The 4,731-nt window shown below is 33.6% G+C and overlaps 1 long non-coding RNA gene across 1 annotated transcript; it reads left to right on the top strand.

The window, feature by feature from the left end:
* Nucleotides 1-3,570: 3,570 nt before the first annotated feature.
* Nucleotides 3,571-4,305, top strand: LOC135941133 (uncharacterized). Its single transcript, XR_010574950.1, has 3 exons — nt 3,571-3,710; nt 3,767-3,883; nt 3,941-4,305. It is a non-coding gene; the product is annotated as an uncharacterized LOC135941133 (long non-coding RNA).
* Nucleotides 4,306-4,731: the final 426 nt, after the last annotated feature.

The raw sequence follows: 4,731 nt of genomic DNA, 5'->3' as shown, positions 1-4,731 counted from the left end.
TTTTCTACCTCTCTTGAAGTGTAAGCCATTATTTATGTAATGTTTTATCCAAATAAACATTAAAAATATAATATGTCAGACTTTATATGCTTCTGTTTGAATTGTCTTTTGACCGTCGCTCAAAACAATGTTGCCAAACAGACACTGACCAACTATCCTTACATACGATGAAATTTTAACGGAATTAAAAATTGGAAAGATATACATGGGTTTTTAAAGACTGTCACAATTATATAGGAAGTAAATAATCTATGATCAATTTCAAAAGAACTATGATTCACAAAACGTTTTATATACACGTCAGTCTCTGGCAAATTAAATCTATTTTTTAAGTCAGTTTGATATAAATTGGAGTCTTTTTCAATCATTTCATAAAAATGCAACGTTATCTATTATAAATTCCAAGCACTTTCTCAAAATAGCGAGTGATAAACTATCTCCTAAGTTAATGTTTGTCAGATGTATTAATTTCAATCCCATTCGATGCCGTTGCTGAGATTTTTAAGTCAAAGAGTCCGCAGAGTCAATAGAAAGTCAAGTCAAATTTTTAATGGTATTAAGTAGCCATTAAAGCTGCTCGCATTCTTTTCTCTACATGTCTTTTGCGAAGGATTTACCCAATGCTGGGAACAACGTTCAGACGCAAATACAATCATTGACACCATATCTAACTCAATTTTATCACTCTTTGCATTAGGAAGTATACATTTAGCTAAAGAACACTAATGCGTACAATTCCTGGTGTGTTGGAACCAAGTAGGGAGATATTGGGACGGTGATAAAAATAACTGACTCATAAAAATTCAAACAAATGTTGCATTTAACTTTTAAATCATGTAAATTTAAAACATTTGAAATGTAAAATTGCCAGTTTTTATCAAAAACATTCAAGTAGACGGTTGATTGATTTTGAGCCTCGAGGATATAGACATATAATCATATTGCTACGACAGTTAATACGATACCTTACGATTTATTTTATTTCAGGAAATGAAAAAACCTTATTTGTATCGATATAATGGTATTGTGGCTGGCGCGTAGATTAAATATTGTATTAGTTGAATTCTGCTCTGCTACGATGATGGCGACGAAGTTATTCCTGATATTAAATTTGCTTACTATCTACTCCGTAAGCGCCAGAGCACAAGCTGAAGACCCTTGGACATTGACTGTTCAAGTTAATGGTGAGTAAGTTACACTGAAAACTCAAATGACCGCGCTAAATTCAATATTTCAGGAAGCACACACGTAATAACTAATTCAAGTATTAAGTATAATGTCGGGGGGGAGCGAGTACCAAAACAATGTTATCAGGACAACACGAGTGAAGCAAGAATTGTGACCTGTGATGCAGGTCAAATTTAATCTTAAACTGGACAACCACATATTCATTCTCTCTCGTAATTTACAGGTGGTTCAAACATCAGCATTTCTGTAACTAATTTGAAAAATCACTCTGACAAAAGCGTCGAATGCTTTAATAAAAGTCAACCTGGTGCTTATTCTCTTCATTCTCAAAATGAGAAAGACGATGAAACCCTAATTAAAATCCATGAAATACTTGCTGGAATCTTAGCAATTCAGGTTCTTCTTCTCGTCGCTTCAATTATAATTTGCATCTTAGCTGTTGTTGTCACCATCAAAGGATGCATAAATGTATCACGCCACTAAGAGAGTCACAATCTTCAAGCTTCAAACCTTCAGCAGAAATATATGCTATATAATATCATGCCTCTTCTACCTTTTGAAGTCTAAACCATTTATTTATGTAATGTTTTATCTATAAATAAATATTAAACATTATAACATTATTATACTTTATATGCTTCTGTTTTAATAGTCTTTTTAAGACCGTCTCTCAAAACAATATGCTGCCAAAAAGTAGTCATTAAAGCTGCTTGCATTCCTTTCTCTGCATGTCTTGCAAAGGATGTACCCAAGGTTGGCAACCAAGTATGAGAATTCAGACCCAAATTCAAGATTTACTTCATATCTTACACAATTTTATCACTTTTTGCAATAGGATGTATAAATATAGCTAAGACCACTAGTGCGTTCCTATCATGGTGCGTTGGAACCCAGTAGAGGAGATATTGGCACGGTGATAAAAATTACTGAATCATAAAAATTCAAAAGACCGGGTCAGTTGATCAGTAAGGATTTGTATCGATAGATTGGTATGTGTGGCTGGCGCGTAGATAAAAGACATATTTTGTTAGTTGAATTCTGCTCTGCTACGATGATGGCGAGGAAGTTATTCCTGATATTAAATTTGCTTACAATCTACTCCGTAAGCGCCAGAGCAGAAGATGAAGATCCTTGGACAGTAACTATTAAGATTAATGGTGAGTAAATTACATTGAAAAGTCAAATGACCGCGTTAAATTCAATATTATTTAAGGAAGCTGCAAAAATGTAAGAATTTCTTCAAATATTATGTATCAAGACCGTAAAGAACAAAGATCGAAAGATTGTAATCAGAATGACACGAGTGAAGCGACAATTGTGACTTGTAACACAGGTAAAAATTGATGTTATACTGACAACCACATTAATTCTTTCCCATAATTCACAGGTGTTTCAAACGTTAGCATTTCTGTGATTCCAGAGACCCTAACTACTTTCAAAAATTACTCTAACGATATAAGTGTCGAATGCTTTAATAAAAGTCAACCTGGTGCTCATCTTCTTCATTTTCTAAATGAGAAAGACGATGAAAACCTAATTAAATGCCATAGATGCCACGAAATACTTGCTGGAATCTTAGCAATTCAGGTGCTTGTTCTCATCGCTTCAATGATAATTTGCATCTTAGCTGTTGTAGTCATCATCAATGGATTATCACCCCACTAAGAGAGTCACAACACGCCTTCACCGTGCAGTATCTGTACATTTAAACTTATCCAAACCTCAAGGAAATATATGTTATAAGAATTCCTCTCCCGCCTCTTAAATTTTAAGCCGCGGTTGTCTTACTATTATGTTATTTTTTATCTAATAAACTTTAAAATTCTATTTTGACTCAAAACAACGTTGCATAAAGACAATTAAACCTTGTCGTTGTTATAAACCTTGTAGAAATTTATCGCAAAAATTAGAATGAATAATACTTGAGTATTAATAGGCCATCAAAATTCAAGAAGGAAGAAAAAACTAGTGATGTATTGGAAACCAGCAAAAAGGGAAGCGAGATAAACGTTGATAAAAATGACTGACTCATAAAAATTCTAACAACCTAAGAAACTCGTGTTAATTTGTTTGCTTTCCATTTATTATCTGTAATCGAGACTAGTTGCCCATCAAATGTAAAATATACTAATTTCTATCTGCACTTCAAGTAAATTCAAATTTTTTTATATGAAATAATTCCCAGCTTGTTATAAAAAACCTAAAGTTGACGGCTGATTGATTTTGAGCCTTGAGAATAGACACCTAGATGCAAAAAAAAGGTGGCTGTAGCTATACGACAGTTAACACGATCACTATTACGATACGTTTTTTTTCAGGAAATAAAAAAAAACAGATTTTTTGTATCGATATTATTGTATAAGTGTGTCTGGCTCGTAGATTAAATATTGCATTAGTTGACTTCTGTTCTGCTACGATGAAAGCAAGGAAGTTATTCCTGACATTAAATTTTCTTACAATCTATTTGGTAAGCGCCAGAGCACAAGATGAAGGTGTTTTGTCATTAACTATTCAAGCTAATGGTGAGTGAATAAGCATACCAAAAAATCACATGACCGCGTTAAATTTAATTTTTCAGTAAGTCAAAACGTAATAACTAGCTCACATATTGTGTATTTGGCCCATGGAGAACAAAGAATAGAATATTGTTATCAGAACAACACGAGAGAAGCAACAATTTTGACCTGTGGTGCAAGTAAAATTTGATGTTAAACTGCGGACAGTCGCATTAATTCTCTCTCATAATTCACAGGTGTTTCAAACATTAGCAATTCTTTGATTCCGCAGACAGTAACTGTTTTCATAAGTTACTCTAACCAAAGCGTAGAATGTTCCAATAAAAGTCCGAATTCTCAAAACGGGAAAGACGATGAGAGCCTAATTAAACGTCATGGAATGTGTGGAGCTGGAACCATAGCAATTCGGGTGATTCTTCTCGTCGCTTTAATTATAATTTGCATCTTAGCTGTTGTTGTCACCATCAAAGGATGTATAGATAAATCACGCCACTCAAGAGAGCCACAATTATACTGGACTCAAAACGCATGAACTGCTGTCTGAATCTTCGAACTTGAACAAACCTTAAGCAATAATCATTCCTCTCCTGCCTCTTGAAGTTTAAGCCGTTGTTTTATGTATTTATGTTATGTTCTATCCAATAAACTATAAATGTTTAATACTACTTAATATGCTTCTGTTTGAATCGTCTCTCAAAACAATGCTGTGAAACAGACACTGACCAAAAATGTGATTGAATTATATTAGAGTTTTTAAAGACCGTCAAATTTACCAGGAAGAAAAATATTTAACAGACCAGTAGTGGCGCGTTGAAACCCAGCAAAAGGGGAAGTGAGATATTGGGATGTTGATAAAAATGACTGAATCATAAAAACTAAAATTCAAATTGTAAGGGTAATATAAATTTCAATTATTATTTGTGGCCAAAATAATAAATTTATAACTGCCCTTAAATTAAATTCAAAATTTCCCAGCTTGAATCATAAAACCCTCAAGTTGACGGCTGATTGATTTCGAGCCTCGAGA

This window comes from Cloeon dipterum, chromosome 3 (assembly GCF_949628265.1).
Source record: "Cloeon dipterum chromosome 3, ieCloDipt1.1, whole genome shotgun sequence".
NCBI lineage: Eukaryota > Metazoa > Arthropoda > Insecta > Ephemeroptera > Baetidae > Cloeon > Cloeon dipterum.
The sequence above is the reverse complement of the archived record's forward strand: the minus strand, read 5'-3'. Positions and strand labels throughout refer to the sequence as shown.